At 43.1% G+C, this 16,381-nt stretch overlaps 2 non-coding genes across 2 annotated transcripts; both read left to right on the top strand.

The window, feature by feature from the left end:
* Positions 1–130: 130 nt before the first annotated feature.
* On the top strand, positions 131–212 carry trnas-gcu (transfer RNA serine (anticodon GCU)). Its single transcript has one exon. It is a non-coding gene; the product is annotated as a tRNA-Ser (tRNA).
* A 2,826-nt stretch (positions 213–3,038) lies between these two features.
* trnas-gcu (transfer RNA serine (anticodon GCU)) lies at positions 3,039–3,120 on the top strand. Its single transcript has one exon. It is a non-coding gene; the product is annotated as a tRNA-Ser (tRNA).
* The last annotated feature ends 13,261 nt before the right edge of the window (positions 3,121–16,381 follow it).

The following is a 16,381-nucleotide window of genomic DNA, read 5'->3' on the forward strand; positions in this document are numbered from 1 at the left end:
TGGCAAGTTTTCATCATTGTCGATCTGCATGCACGGGCAGAGTAAGCTGTGAAGTGGACTTTCTTGCACATTTTATCTGTTTGGATACAAAAAGCAAGAGATTGAATGGCTGACGATGTCTTATCGCAGAGACGAGGTGGCCGAGAGGTTAAGGCGATGGACTGCTAATGCATTGTGCTCTGCACGACTGGGTTCGAATCCCATTCTCGTCGTCGTTGGCTTGCAGCTTAACCACTTTTTGACATTCACATTTAACCTCATCGCCAAATTCCCCTTTGACTTGCAGTGATGCTGTACTTTCCTCATGCCATGTCTCAAATTAATAATATATTCGTCAAAAGGAGAACAGTTGCAGTACAATGGTGAGGGGCACTAAGTAGATAGGTATCTGAGAGACAGCACATGCACGATGGGCCATAATATCATTTCTCACCACCGTCAGAATCTGAGAGCTGCGCTTTTCACTGTCGGCGGCTCGTTGGTCCACGGTTATGAGTCTCCCTTCGGAATGATCACATTTGAAATGCGAGACATCACGGGCCAAATCCCGGACGAGCCCCGCCATGTTTTACTCAAAGTTCCGCTTCTAACAGCCGCTCGACATGTGAGAAAACAGACGTATTTCACGTTAAAACGTGTGATTTTACGCCGATGTACCCTTAGCATCCAAATCCCAGAGCAAAGTCAAACCCGCCAATCTGAGTAAAGTTAAAATATCTCAGAGGTACTCGGCTCTGTGACTCGTTGGATAACCTAAAGCCTTGTTTGGTTCCGGCCGATACTTGATCAGTATATCTTCCTGTCTGTAGGCATAAGTTCCCCTCAATTGGGATAAGCATACATTCAGCGTCAATCTCCACCTCTGCCCTGAATATGTGTGCGTCCTGTTTCTCTCGAGCTGAAAAGATGAGAGAAGCTGCTTTTTGAATTCGTCTCTTGGCTGCCGAATTCAAAGCGGACAGGACATCAATCCGGGATGGCAAAGCTGCCTGGTCTGATTAAAAGGCGGCGACACCCTCTATTGTAGGCATGTTCTCGTCTTCTGGCCTCAACATTAGGTTCAACGTATCGGATGATAAGCATCGCTCCGATTTTCCCATTTGACTTTTCTCGCTGCGTAATTTTTCCAGGCACTATTTATGTTGAAAAAATCTGTCATCTTGAACTTTTTCCTAAAATATCGGAATGATTATCCGACAGAAAGTGAATCCGGATTCTTCCTCCACAGAACCTGCACGACCTGCCGAGTTTTACATATTTATCTATTTTTATTTCCGTGTCCCTTTTAAGGGGATGTGCTGTCTGTCCGAGATCATTCTCTGTCTGTTTAAAATGGAGTGCTATGATACCTGCATTATTATGTGTCTGTTTAAAAGCGATGTGCTGTCTGTGCAGGATTTCCAATTTCAAATTACAAAAACTGCCTTTGGAGCGTGCAGGAATTTAGTTTGTTTGTGTGTTTGTGTAAGCCAGAGTGTGTGCAAACGTGCTGTGCGATTTTACTGTCATGTGAGAAAAATGCATTGCATGCAACTTGAAACCGTACTGATTTGATTGAACACTCCTCTCCTTCGTGGACTCTCTGACGGTAGAAGAATCTGCTGTGGGATTTTGCTATTCCACATCTGAAAGAAGGGGAAATACACAATTTAGAAATAGATCGATTGTTGCTTGGGCTGTGTGACATGATGACATCCTCCATCCTTATTTTCAAATTCAAATCAAATCAAATCAAGACAAGAATAGACATGACTGACTAACTGACTTTGTTTATATATGTATATATGTAAATCTGTATATTTATATATAATCCCAAATTTTTAACTTCCAAAATAAATGTGCTTTTTCTGTTCTGCATGCACCGGGCTCTATTACATTTGACCTCTTTCACAGCACAAGAAGGTGTTGTCAGATCCAGCAGAAAGACACACGCGACTTTAAAAGATCGCCTTTGTAGCCCACATCTTCCCTCGTAGCTTGTCTTCCACCATGGGCTTACTGTGTTTGTGTACTTATTGACTGCTGCCCCTTATTTCCAATGGAATTCTTCTAGCCAGACTGCCTTCGTTCAATCAAAAAATATATAGATTTTGAATCAACTATTTATTTATTTAAAACAAATCAAATTCAATTTTTCTAAATAAAATTTAAATGCACTTATTTTCTTAAAATGTTAAATATATATATATTTCAGACTGGGCTGGTTTTACATCCCTCCCTCCTTCCGACCTGTCTATCACATGTGGCTTCAATAACTGTCTCTGCCCCGCGTGATCCTGAATTGCCTTCAGGGGTGATGGAAATCTTAATTTATTCTTTGAAAAGGGAACTGCTGTCATTCCAGGGTCATTCTGCATCTGAGTACAAAGGATGTCCTTGCAATCTCGGATGAGTCTGTGTCTGTTTAAACGGGCGGGTTGTCAGTTCCGGTTCATAATCTTTCCCTTTAAAATGGATTTTCTCATAAACCCGGGTCATCCTGTATAGTTTGAGAAGGAGTACGATTTCAGCTGCAATGACCGAATTGTTAAACTGTTGTGTTCCAATTTACATTGGGGTTGCCTGCGTCGCTGCGCACCCAGATCACAGTGCATCTGTTCATTCACTCGAAATATGCTCATCTTTTCCGAAATCCACTCCTTGATATTGCAGTTGCCCCGAATTTGCTCCCAATATAAACAACACAATTAACAGTGTTGGCAGAAGCTGTGTGGCGTAATGGATAAGGCGTCTGACTTCGAATATAACTGCAAAGTTATCAGTAGATTGACGGTTCGAGTCCTACTGTGGTCTACTTAGCTCGCTGCGTTAAATGTTATATTCTTTGTTGTGATTCTGCCGAGAAACCATCCATCTCTTCGAGTCACTCACCTGAAGTGAAGTAAGACTGTTTGCTTAAAGAATCGAACGGCACGTTTTCATCATTGTCGATCTGCATGCACGGACAGAGCAAGCTGTGAAGTGCACTTTCTTGCACATTATTTCTGTTTGGATACAAAAAGCACGAGATTGAATGGCTGAAGATACGCGTCAGAAGAGATGAGGTGGCCGAACGGTTAAGGCGATAGACTGCTAATCCATTGTGCTCTGCACGGATGGGTTCGAAACCCATCCTCGTCGTCGTTGTCTTGCAGCTTTGACCTCCTTTGTCGTTTTGTCATTCACATTTAACCTCATCGCCAAATTCCCCTTTTGCTTACAAGGATTCTGTACTTTGCTCACGTCATGTCCCAAATTAATAATATATTCGTCAAAAGGATAACATTTGCAGGACTATGGCGAGGGGGACTAATTAGATAGTTCTCTGAGAGACAGCACATGCACGATGGGCCTAATATCTTTTCTCACTACCGTCAGAATCTGAGAGCTGCGCTTTTCACTGTCGGCGGCTCGTTGGTCTAGCAGTATGATTCTCGCTTAGGAATGATCACATTTGAAATGCGAGAGTTGTCGGGCCAAATCCCGGACGAGCCCCATCATTTTTTACTCAAAGTTCCGCTTCTCACAGCAGCTCGACATGTAGAAAACAGACATATTTCACATTAAAACGTGTGATTTTGCGCCGATGTTCCCACAGCATCCAAATCCCAGAGCAAAGAGAAACCCGACAAACTGAGTAAAGTTATAGTATCTCAGAGGTACTCGGCTCTGTGACTCGTTGCATCACCTAAACCCTTGTTTGGTTCCGGCAAATACTTGATCAGTATATCTTCCTGTCTGTCCGCATAAGCTCACCTCAATTAGGATAAGCATACATTCAGTGTCAATCTCCACCTCAGCTCTGAATATGAGTGCGTCCTGTTTCTCTAGAGCTGAAAAGACGAGAGAAGCTGCTATTTGAATTAGTCCCTTGGCTGCCAAATTCAAAGCGGACAGGAAATCAATCCGGATTGGCCAAGCAGCCAGGTCTGATTAAAAGGCGGTGACACCCGATATTGTAGGCATGTTCTCGTCTTCTGGCCTCAACATTTGGATCAAAGTATCGGATGATAAGCACCGCTCCCATTGTCTGGTAATGGTTCTGCTGTTCCCACTAACAACTCCTCTGGACCATCCTTTGTTACGTTATTGCCCGATTACCACCCACTTTGCCTTTCTCCATTGTGCCATTTATTATTTAATCACTCCTGCGTTCCACTGTATCACAGACATTCCCATTTGACCTTTCTTTCTGCGTATTTTTTCCAGACGCTATTTTTGTTGAAGAAATCTGGAATCTTTAACTTTTTCCTAAAATATTGGAATGATTATCCGACAGAACGTGAAACCGGATTCTACCTCCATAGAATCTGCACGATCTGTCGAGTTTTACATATTTATCTGATTTTATTCATTCTATTTCCGTGTCCCTTTTAAGGGGATGAGCTGTCTGTCGGAAATCATTCCCTGTCTGTTTAAAATGGTGTGCTATCAGACCCGCATCATTCTGTGTCTGTTTAAAAGGGATGTGCTGTCTGTCCCGGATTTCCAATTTCAAATTTGAAAAACTGCCTTTGGAGGGTGCTGGAATTTTAGTTTGTTTGTGTGTTTGTGTAAGCCAGAGTGTGTGCAAACGTGCTGTGCGATCTTACTGTCATGTGAGAAAAGTGCATTACATGCTACTTGAAAACGTACTGGTTTGATTGAACACTCCTTCGCGGACTCTCTGACGGTAGAAGACTATGCTGTGGGATCTTGCGATTCCACATCTGAAAGAACGGAAAATATAAAAGTTAGAAATATAGCGATTTTCGCCAGGGCTGTGTGACATGATGACATCCTCCATCCTCATTTTCTAATTCAAATCAAATCAAATCAAGACAAGACAAGACATGACTGACTGACTGACTTTGTTTATACATATACATGTACATATATGTGTATATTTATATATAATCCCAACTTTTAAACTTCCAAAATAAATATGCTTTTTCTGTTCTACCTGCACCGGGGTCTATTGTATTTGACCTCTTTCACAGCACAAGCAGTTGCTGTCAGATCCAGCAGAAGGACACACGTGACTCTAAAAGATCGCCTTTGTAGCCCACATCTTCCCTTGTGGATTGTCTTCCACCATGGGCTTACTGTGGGTATTTATTGACTGCACCCCTCATTTCCAATGAAATTCTTCTAGTCACACAGCCTTCGTTCAATCAAAAAATATATAGATTATGAATCAATTCTTCTTTATTTAAAACAAATCCAATTCAATTTTTTTTAAATAAAATGTAAATGCATTTATTTTGTTAAAATGTTAAATATTTATATATTTCAGTCTGGGTTGGTTTTACGTCCCTCGCTCCTCCCTGCCTGTTTATAACCTGTGAATTCAATAACCGTCTCTGCCCCACGTGGTCCTGAGCCCCAGTGCACAATTGCCTTCAGGGATGATAGAAATCTCACTTTATTCTTTTAAAAGGGAACTGCTGTCAGTGAAGGGTCATTCTGCATCTGGGTAAAAGGGTTGTCCTTGCAGTCCCGGCTCATTCTGCGTCTGTTATAACGAGCTGGTTTTCAGTTCCGATTCATAATCTTTCCTTTTAAAATGGATTTTCTCATAAACCCGAGTCATCCTATATATTCTGAGAAGGGGTATGATTTCAGCTGCAATGACCGAATTGTTAAACTGTGTTCCAATTGGAGTTGTGTTCCAATTTGCATTGGGGTTGCCTGCGCCTGTGCGCACCCAGATCGCAGTGCATCTGTATATTCACTCGAAATATGTTCATCTTTTCTTAAATCCACTCCTTGATATTGCAGTTGCCCGAATTTGATCCCAATATACACAATAACACAATGTACGCTTCTGGCAGAGGCCGCGTGGCCTAATAAATAAGGCGTCTGACTTCGATCAAAAACAACGAAGGTATGAGAAGATAGCGGGTTCGAGTCCTTCCGTGGTCAACTTCGTGAAATTGTATATTCTTTGTTGCGATTCTGCCGAGAAACCAACCATCTCTTCCAGTCACTCACTTGAAGTAAAGGAAGGCTGTTTGCTGAAAGAATCGAATGGCACGTTTTCTTCATTGTCGATCTGCATGCACGGGCAGAGCAAGCTGTGAAGTGGACTTTCTTGCACATTATTTCTGTTTGGATACAAAAAGCAGGAGATTGAATGATTGACGATGCGTTCCAGAAGAGACGAGGTGGCCGACAGGTTAAGGCGATGGCCTGCCAATACATTGTTCTCTGCATGCATGGGTTCGATTCCCATCCTCATCGTTGTTGTCTAACTGATTTGTCGTTTTGTCATTCACATTTAACCTCATCGCCAAATTCCCCTTTTACATACAAGGATTCTGTATTTGCTCATGTCATGTCCCAAATTAATAATATATTCGTCAAAAGGATAACATTTGCAGGAATATGGCGAGTGGGACTAATTAGATAGGTCCTTGAGGGACAGCAAAAGCACGATGGGTCTAACATCTTTTCTCACTATCGCCAGAATCTGAGGGCTGCGTTTTTCACTGTCGGCGGCTCGTTGGTCTGGGGAAATGATTCTCGCTTAGGAATGATCACATTTAAAATGCGAGAGTTCTCGGGCCGAATCCCGGATGAGCCCCGTCATTTTTTACTCAAAGTTCCGCTTCTCACAGCCGCTCGACATGTGAGAAAACAGACATATTTCACATTAAAACGTGTGATTTTGCGCCGATGTTCCCACAGCATACAAATCCCAGAGCAAAGAGAAACCCGCCAAACCGTGTAAAGTTAAAGTATCTCAGAGGTACTCGGCTCTGTCACTCGTTGCATCACCTGAACCCTTGTTTGGTTCCGGCAAATACATGATCAGTATTTCTTCCTGTCTCTCCGCATAAGCTCACCTCAATTTGGATAAGCATACATTCAGCATCAATCTCCACCTCTGCCCTGAATATGAGTGCGTCCTGTTTCTCTAGAGCTGAAAAATGAGAGAAGCTGGCTTTTGAAGTAGATCCTTGGCTGCCGAATTCAAAACGGACAGGAGATCAATCCGGGCTGGCCTAGCTGCCTGCTCTGAAAAAAGGCGGCGACACGGTATATTGTCGGCATGTTCTCGTCTTCTGCCCTCAACATTAGGTTAAACATATCAGATCATAAGCACCGCTCCCATTGTCTGGTAATGGTTCTGCTATTCCCACTAACACCTCCTCGGGACCATCCTTTGTTACGTTATTGCCCGATTACCACCCACTTTGCCTTTCTCCATTGTGCCATTTATTATTTAATCACTCCTGCGTTCCACTGTATCACAGACGTTCCCATTGGACCTTTCTTGCTGCGTATTTTTTCCAGACGCTATTTTTGTTGAAATAATCTGTAATCTTTAACTTTTTCCTCAAATATCGGAATGATTATCCGACAGAACGTGAAACCGGATTCTTCCTTCACAGAATCTGCACGACCTGCCGAGTTGGACATATTTATCTGATTTTATTCATTCTATTGCTGTGTCCCTTTTAAGTGGATGTGCTATCTGTCCGAGATCATTCTCTGTCTGTTTAAAATGGTGTGCTATCAGACCCGCATCATTCTGTGTCTGTTTGAAAGGGATGTGCTGTCTGTCCCGGATTTCAAATTTCAAAAACTGCCTTTGGAGGGTTGTTGGAGCGGATTTTTGGACATATATTTGACTAGTATACGGGACCAGACATTTGTTTTTATTTTTCCCTTTAATGAATTTTGTCAGGGACAATACTGATGCATTATGCTTTATACAAAAAAAAACACAGTTAGACTTCAAAGTATGCTGGCCTTGAGTCATGGAGATAGGAAAGTGAGATAATGAACGACTGGAGAGATAAGAGGGTTTGTTTGTCTACACCAGTGCCAAAAGGCCTGCACATCTTTATAATGCCATGTCACAATGCGAGGATGGTTTATATCAAGAATCAGCCTTGGATGAAAAGCTTTATAAACCTTGTAATGCGAAGATTACTCTTAAGGACTAGTGCTAAAGCATGTGATGTAAAGTGTCGTAATTTGTAAGATAAAAAAACATCACTGGAGATAACAAATTGAGAAGTGGTTCAGAGACAGGGGTCTCTAACACTTCTCCCAAAGCTTTTTCTCTGATTTAATAAACCTCTCTTTATATATTATACAGTCTCGGAAATATTTTTCCACAACAAAATGGCTGTCTGATCATACGTGATCACTTAAGACAGTATCTGGAATCTGGTGTTAGAGACTAAAAAGAGAGGTGTCCGGGCACGACGGGATAGTGTATCAGATGCGAGTAAACAGATAGCGGGAAGGGGCTGACTAACCAGTTTGAGCTGTCCCTTTAGTAAATAAGGTCGGTGCGGATGGGAACTGATCGATCCAACCTAGAGCCGAAAGCTCCGGTGGTGAGGAAACACGCTAGCTTTGTTGCGAAGACAAAGGGTCCCCACAGAATAGTCTTGGCCGTGAGTATTCCAGAAACAAAGGGAAACGTCCGAGACTGGCGAACATGAAAGGTAAGGAAGGGAATGTAAAACGCAGGCTGCCCGGGGCATTAATTAATTCCTATCATTAATTGTAACTTGCGTAATTACGTAATGCAATAAATAGCTGATAGTGACTATCTTAAGTGACATATGGATCCAGACATAAGCTTTGTTGAATGAAGAGAGACTTTTGTGAGTGACTATTTTGAATGAAGAGAATAATTGAGTGATGTTGACTGCAGAATGAATGAAAGCCTGTTTGGGAAGGTGTGGAGTTGCCTGCCTGTTTTAGCTCCACCCACTTTTTCCAAATAGTGAAAAAAAAATTAACCCTTCGTAGTGTTTTCCTGTATGTGGGAAGTTTAACAAACTGTGAACCTTATGGTATTAGATTTTAATTTAGAAACGAAGTGTGGATATATTCGGATGATAAGTTACGGAGCTAGGAAATGCACAAAGGATAGGTTTGTTGAGTAAAAGATAAAAAATACATGGTCCCGGTCGTAAAAAAAAAATAATTTATTTGATATGCTCACTTACTTGTGGAAAGAAAACATGCAAGTGGGTTGAAAGACATAAATTTAGGCTAGGAATGAGATAAAGAATGCCTTTCAAAACGCTCCCATTTTCCTTTGTGTAAAACCTTGACACGAAAGTTTCTAGCTCAATAAAATAAAAAGAGTTTTAAATTTAGAAATACCTTCAGGGATCAGGTCAAACTCTAGGGCGAGTGGTGAGCTATCTGTGAAGGTGTAAAAGGGACTTTTGAAAAAGGCTAAAACAGTAAGCTTTAGCAGTTTAGAAAAGAAAAAGATAAAGCAGGAAAAGGTCTCTGCCACGGAACAGGAGGAGGGCAGAAAAGGGGGACTTGCTATAATTGTGGAAAACCGGGCCATTTTGCTAGGGAATGCAAAGGGAAAGGCAGTGAAAAGCAATGTACGCATTGTGGTAAGAAAGGGCACCTGGAAGCGACATGCTATGGTAAAAATGGCTATCCTAATAAGGCAAGGACCCTGTCAGAACAGGAATACCAGAAGTGGCAGGCGTACAAAGCCACCCGGTGATGTCCGGCGGCCCCTGTACAAAGTAAAAAGGAGGGAAGGATATATGTGTCTGCACTAGTAGGGGGCCGACAGTGTGAGATGCTAGTGGACATGGGAGCCTCAATATCCATTTCCAATATGCGCCTTCCCGTCACCGACAAAAAGGATCTGATAAACGGAATAGATGGACGGCATTCAATGGCCTACCTGAGCACCACCCAATTGGTGGAAATTGATAACTTATATATACCCATGAGATTCTACGAATGCAAGAGCCGTGAGGGAACACTATTGGGGAATGATGTAATGAGGGAATTTAAGGCCCTGATTGTTTGTGGCAAGGGGAAACTGATATGGCCAAAGGCGGGTGGCGGTAAGGGATATTTAGGACAGATAGCTCACCATGTGGAAAGTATAGGTGTAGCTACAGCCACAAAAACTGACTGGCTTATCGGGACTGGAGGGTATGGAGGCATATGTGCCTCTGTGCCCGGGGTCTGGGCACAGACAAAATTGGATACTGGAAAGGCAAAGATGGATCCTTTTAAAGTTCCTGGACCACCTCATAAACCACACGAACAATACCCTATAAGACCTGAAAATAGAACAGCGGTTGTCGAAATAGTAAAAGGGCGAGTGGAAAAGGGTATCTTAAAAGAAACAGTTAGCACCACTAACTCCCCAACAGGTCCTGTACCTAGGGTACTGTCTCTCAAAGGGGCTGAAAGAAAATGCCCTCGGATAGGAAAAAGGCCAATCGAGGACATGCCTCGACCAGTAACTGTAAGGGGGGCGAGGAAGGTACTGGGCCTCTTTAATTACAGCCGGAACTTTATCCCTGATTTTGCATAAATTGCTGAGCCAATACAAAGATTAGTGAAAGGGGGGAAACCGGCGCTAGACCTCATAGAGTGGGGTCCTGAACAAGAACAGGTGTATAGTAAACTCAAGTCAGAACTAATCACCGCACCTGCATTGGGACTGCCTGATATGGGTAAGGATTTCCACATCCACTGTAACAATGAAGGTGGGTACTATATGGCCGTGGTCACCCAAGATCACGGGGATAAAAGGAGACCTATAGCCTATTAGTCTACCACAGAAAGCTCGGTGGTAACTGGGTTATCCAGATGTATAGCCGTGCTAGATTGAGCAGCTTGTGCGGTAAAAATTAAGCGAGCCTGTGTTAATGACTGGAAACATCATTCTCCACACTAAACACACATTGGTAGAAATGTTAAACACAGGAAAACTGAGAAGTGTATCTAATATGAGACGGGCAAAGTGGGAAGCAGTCCTCTTAACACCCAACAAAGCGGTACCCATAATAGGGATGTAGAAAACAACCCAGTAGAAGGTATGATTGATGAAGGGGAACCCCACTTTTGCGAAAAGGTATATGAGGATATGGAAGAGGATAGATTAAAAGACTCCCCCCTTCAAACCGCAGAACAAACCTTGTTTGTGGATGGCTCACGAAAATACGTAGAGGGACTACCTCGTACCGGATGGGCCGTAGTCAACCAGGATCTAGAGACAGTTGAATCAGTGCGAATTAAAGGGGGTCGTCAGCAAAGTGGCAGAACTGGTAGCCCTCACCCGGGCACTGGAATTATCGGAAAATAAGATTGTAACATCTATACGGACAGTAGATATGAATTCGGGGTAGTACACGATTATATGACAGCATGGGGGAGAAGGGGTTTTATCACAACTAGCGGACATCCCATAAAGCATCAGCTGAGAATAGAAGCTCATTTAGCAGCCAGTAATAAACCAAAACAGGTAGCGGTTATTAAAATTAAAGTCCACAGGAGGGAGCCGGACCGAACCAGTCCAGATTGGCTGAGTCACCAGGGAAATAAAACTGCAGACGTAGCTGCACAGAAGGCATTAGAACAGGAAGAATGTGAGGAAGCCTCAGTCAGTGCCGCTGGGGCCCGAGACGAACAGATAAGTATTGAGAAACTTCACCAGGACACTTCTGAGGAGGAAATAGGTATGTGGACAAAGCAGGGCGCAACGCAAGGGAAGGATAACGTTTGGAGACGAAACGACAAGGTAATGGCGCCTGAATGCATACAGAATACCTTATTGGAGTTGTATGATGGCCTGTCCCATTCTGCATGAGAGGCCATGACTGGGAGTCTTGGAAGAGATTGATGGTGGAAAGGGATGGGGAGAGATATTGCTAAATATTGCCATCGATGCATTCCGTGCGCACAATATAATCCAGGCAGGCCCATTCAAATTAAAATGGGACACCAGCCCCGTCCACGGGGGCCATGGGAACACGTACAAATTGATTTCACAGGTCCTTTGCCCCCATCCCACGGAAAAAGATATTGCCTAGTGATTATAGATCAATTTACCCGGTGGGTGGAAGCTTTCCCCACACCTGATTGCACTGCGTCAACAGTGGCAAGGATATTGACCGAGCAGGTGATTCCCCGATGGGGAATGCCTCAACAGTGGCAAGGATATTGACCGAGCAGTTGATTCCCCGATGGGGAGTGCCTCAACAGTGGCAAGGATATTGACCGAGCAGGTGATTCCCCGATGGGGAGTGCCTCAACAGTGGCAAGGATATTGACCGAGCCGGTGATTCCCCGATGGGGAGTGCCTCAACAGTGGCAAGGATATTCTGACCACTTTATCGGGAAAATTGTAAAAACAATAAGCCAGCTGATGGGCATAAAACAAAAATTTCACATCCCCTACCACCCGCAGAGTTCTGGGATGGTAGAGCGCCTGAACCGTACCCTTAAGAACGCCCTGGAAAAGTCAATGCAAACGTCAGGAAAAACGTGGACAGAAGTATTACCCATTATATTGATGAAGTTAAGAGCCACGACAAACCGGACAACCGGATTAACCCCTTATTAACTAATGACTGGAAGGGCGATACAATTACCAGATAACATCATAACAGGGGGGGCCGATGTAGGCCCATTAAAAGACAAAATAAAACGGTATGTTTTGGAACTAAGTACTCAATTAAAAGGGATGTGTAAATTAGTTAGGGACAATCAGTAAAAAAGAGATGCGGAAGCAGAGCTTACAAAGCTCCCTGAAGTCCCGTTGGCGGGAAGTCGCGTTATGGTAAGCGTCCTCCCGGGAAAATCTGGGTTTGCCCCAAAAATGAATAGGACCATATGAGGTTATAATCAGCGGGGACACTTGTGCCTGCATCGATGTTAAAGGGAACGGACAATGGGAGCATCGGACCCAGCTTAAGGTTTTTGAACCAGCCGTTTAGCACAGGTATTAGTTGTTGTTGTTTGTCTATTTACAGATTGACAGCGAGAGATTCTTCAAGCAAGCCATACGACCATTTATCTTTGACTATTTGTTAAATATCGAGTTATAAGATGAAACTATATATTGCGATCGGTGAGATTATCATAGTTCGTGTTATGTCCGGCCTGCTAGCTGGACCAAAACGAGAGTTACATGTGAATACCTTTTTGTACATGTCTTATGTTTATGCGCAAAATGAGAACTTTTCCAGTGGCAGGGTATGTTCGCACATCCCGATACATAGCAAAGGAGGCATCCCTTTTGAGTTCAATCTCCCTTAACATCTCGGAAGTAGCGGAGTGGGTAATGCGACAAAACGGTACAGGAGAAGTAAATGATACTTGGAACCAGAATAGGGATAAAGAAACGTGGAGATCGGGGGGTTACCTTCTGGATGCATTGAAGGATGGTACCAGCCGGAATACAATAGGTCGGTACGACACCCGTTCCTGGTTTTGACCAACACCTCAGGAGTTGGAAGGCCCACTGCTGACATTTGTTTTACTAGAACCCTGACTGGTGAGGAAACAGGTTTTGTAGCAGGATACTTTAACCTCACCAGGTGTAACATAATAGCCAGCGAAACAACAAACCAGGGGTTCTTTGAAATAGAGGGTTTGAAGAATCAGACAAGTAGCCAGGACTGGGACCCTAAGATTAGGTTGCGACGGGGAGCAGAGAGAGAGTTTGGGATCGAATCTAACAGCATACAATGGCACTTAATTTGTGTGCGGGCATAAGGCCTACCTCTGGTTACCACAGGACTGGAGGGGGTCCTGTTATTTGGGATATGTGGTCCGTTTTTTCAGATGGATACATACCTTAGCAGAAGTACAGACACCAGGTCGACTAAGATGAGATCTTACCCCGGTAGAGAGGCTATTTGGGGTCATGATGCTCACATTCGGGATAGGACGCACCATTGATGAATTACGTAACCTAGAGAGGGTACTGGAACAGTTAGTTAACGACACTGCTGAAGCAATGGAGGGCATAACGGCTGAAATGGTAGCCATACGCACAATGGTACTCCAGAACCGAATGGCCCTAGATTATATACTAGCACAAAGTGGGGGCACATGTGCCTTAATTGTAGCTGAATATTGCACTTACATTCCCGATAATTCAGAAAACATAACCAACCTCGCTGATCACATAAGAAGGAAGGTAAAGAAGTTATCCACGACAGCAGGAGGATCTGGCTGGTTTGACTGGCTGTTAGGGAATACTGTGGGTCCTATCTTATGCATGGAGTAATTATTCTGGTTGTAATAATAATTACTTGCTGTCTGATAATCGGGTGTTTTAATATCTGCTGTAAAGTTATGATGGCCCGACTGATGCCAGTAGCCAATGTAATCGCCGAAGAAGAAGCACATCTGATGGAAATACCTGAAGACACCAAGGATGAAGAAACAGACGATGTTGACACCGACCACTATCTTTGAAGGGTAGCCTAGAGCTACAGGCAAGGTGGACATACGGAACATCAGGGAAGTAACATACCCCAAAGGACGAATATATGACACCATGCTATTATTATTGTGGTCATCTGGATTTCGTGAACATCCTCCAGGACCAAAAGGTGGAATATTGTTGGAGCAGATTTTTGGACATATACTTGACTAGTATACGGGACCAAATATTTGTTTTTATTTTCCCCTTTAATGAATTTTGTAAGGGACAATACTGATGCATTAAGCTTTATATAAAAAAAATACAGTTAGACTTCAAGGTATGCTGGCCTTGAGTTATGGAGATAGGAAAGTGAGATAATGAACGACTGGAGAGAAAAGTGGGGGTATGTTTGTCTATACCGGTGCAAAAAAGCCTGCACTTGTTTATAATGCCCTGTCACAATGCGAGGATGGTTTAAATCAAGAGCTCAGCCTTGGATAGTAATTGTATGAAAAGCTTTGTAAACCTTGTAATGCGATGATTAGACTGAAGGACTAGTGCTAAAGCATGTGATGTAAAGTGACGTAATTTGTTAGATAAAAGAACCTCACTGGAGATACCAAATTGAGAAGCTGGTTCAGAGACAGTGGTCTCTAACACTTCTCCCAAAGCTTTGTCTCCGATTTAATAAACCTCTCTTTATATATTATACAGTCTCGGAAATATTTTTCCACAACATGTCTGTGGGAAAATATTTCAGACATCAGTGTTACTGGAAAAGCACACACACGTCCGAGTGAGAGTGTTCCAGTGCACTGACTGTGGAAAGAGCTTCAATCAGTTATACAGCTGAAAAAATATTGCACCATTCACAGCGGGGAGAAACTACACATGTTCTGTGTGTGGACAAAACTTCAACTGATCATCCAACCTAGGAGACACAAGGATACCTGCATCATGGAGAAACCGTGGGAATGTGGAGACTGTGAGAAGGGATTCAGTTCCCCGTCTGATCTAGAAATTCATTGTCACAGTCACACCGACGAGAGGCCGTTCACCTGCTCTGTGTGTGGGCAGGGGTTCACTCAGTCATCCAACCTGCTGAAACTCCAGCGAGTTCACACTGGGGAAGTGTGGGAAGGGATTTAATCAGTCATCTGCAGGGGTTATGTTCTACTGTTATTACTGCTGTTAATCGCATCCTGACTGAAGCGTGTTCGTTTTGTCAGTTGGGATTTGTTTCTGCTGATATTACTCACCCCGAAAACTGGGATGGAGTTTAATATTTTGATATTTCAAATAATACAATGTTTCGATATTTGAAATATCCATGATAAGATGAGACTAATTGATGTCCTGTTATATTTTTGTCCTTTTCTCCTTTCTATTTCTAGATTGATTCAGTTCTCATGCCTTTGCTTACTCTCAGGGAGAAGTCCCAGTTCCTTATACCTTCCAGAGTGCTGCTCTTTGCCTTGGTGTCCAGAGTAGGGATAGCTATCACGCCTGGGATCACTAAACATAAAACACAGTATTTTACTCCCTTTCAGCTGCAGGACTTAGTGCGTTCCTGGCAGCATCTCTCTCACCTTCGATGTGTGAAGAGAGAATCGTGCAAATCTGGTTTCAATTTAAATTTGAATCTACTCAGTAAATGTATTTAAAGAAAAATGTACACATAATCCCATTACATCAAGTAATTGGCAAAGGTTTACAGTCAACAAGATGAACAAGTAAAAATATCAAGCCCAGTAACCCAGCTCTATATTCACAGGAGAAAGTCTGTTATCTAAGTCCTCGAATGTCAGTTGGTGAGATGAGAGACTGAATCACTTTCCACATTCAGCTGGTAAACGCTCTCTCCCTGATGTCTTTCCACCCAACGTGCATCTGCATCCATTCCCACTGTCCCTACATTCACAGTGTTGAGTCAGCTGGCCACACGATTCTCACAGGCTAGACGATTGGTTGAAGGTGCGTCCACACACAGAACATGTGTCCTGTTTCTCACCACTGTGATTGGTGTTTTTCCAAAGGCTGATGATAAGGTGATCCTGATCAATCCGGTGAATCTATCAAATCTTGCCGTGATGTTTGGTTTCAGTTTCCCAGCTGTAGACCCTCACCTTCTAATACCCTGCAAATTGAGGTTACAAACGTTGTTACTTTAAGTACAGGATATACATTTCCACTGTGGTAGGCATCAGAGTCGAGTCCAGTCCTGCCCACACATATCAGAGAAATACA

The sequence above is a fragment of the Pristiophorus japonicus genome, unplaced genomic scaffold (genome assembly GCF_044704955.1).
Source record: "Pristiophorus japonicus isolate sPriJap1 unplaced genomic scaffold, sPriJap1.hap1 HAP1_SCAFFOLD_216, whole genome shotgun sequence".
NCBI classification, from domain to species: Eukaryota; Metazoa; Chordata; class Chondrichthyes; family Pristiophoridae; genus Pristiophorus; species Pristiophorus japonicus.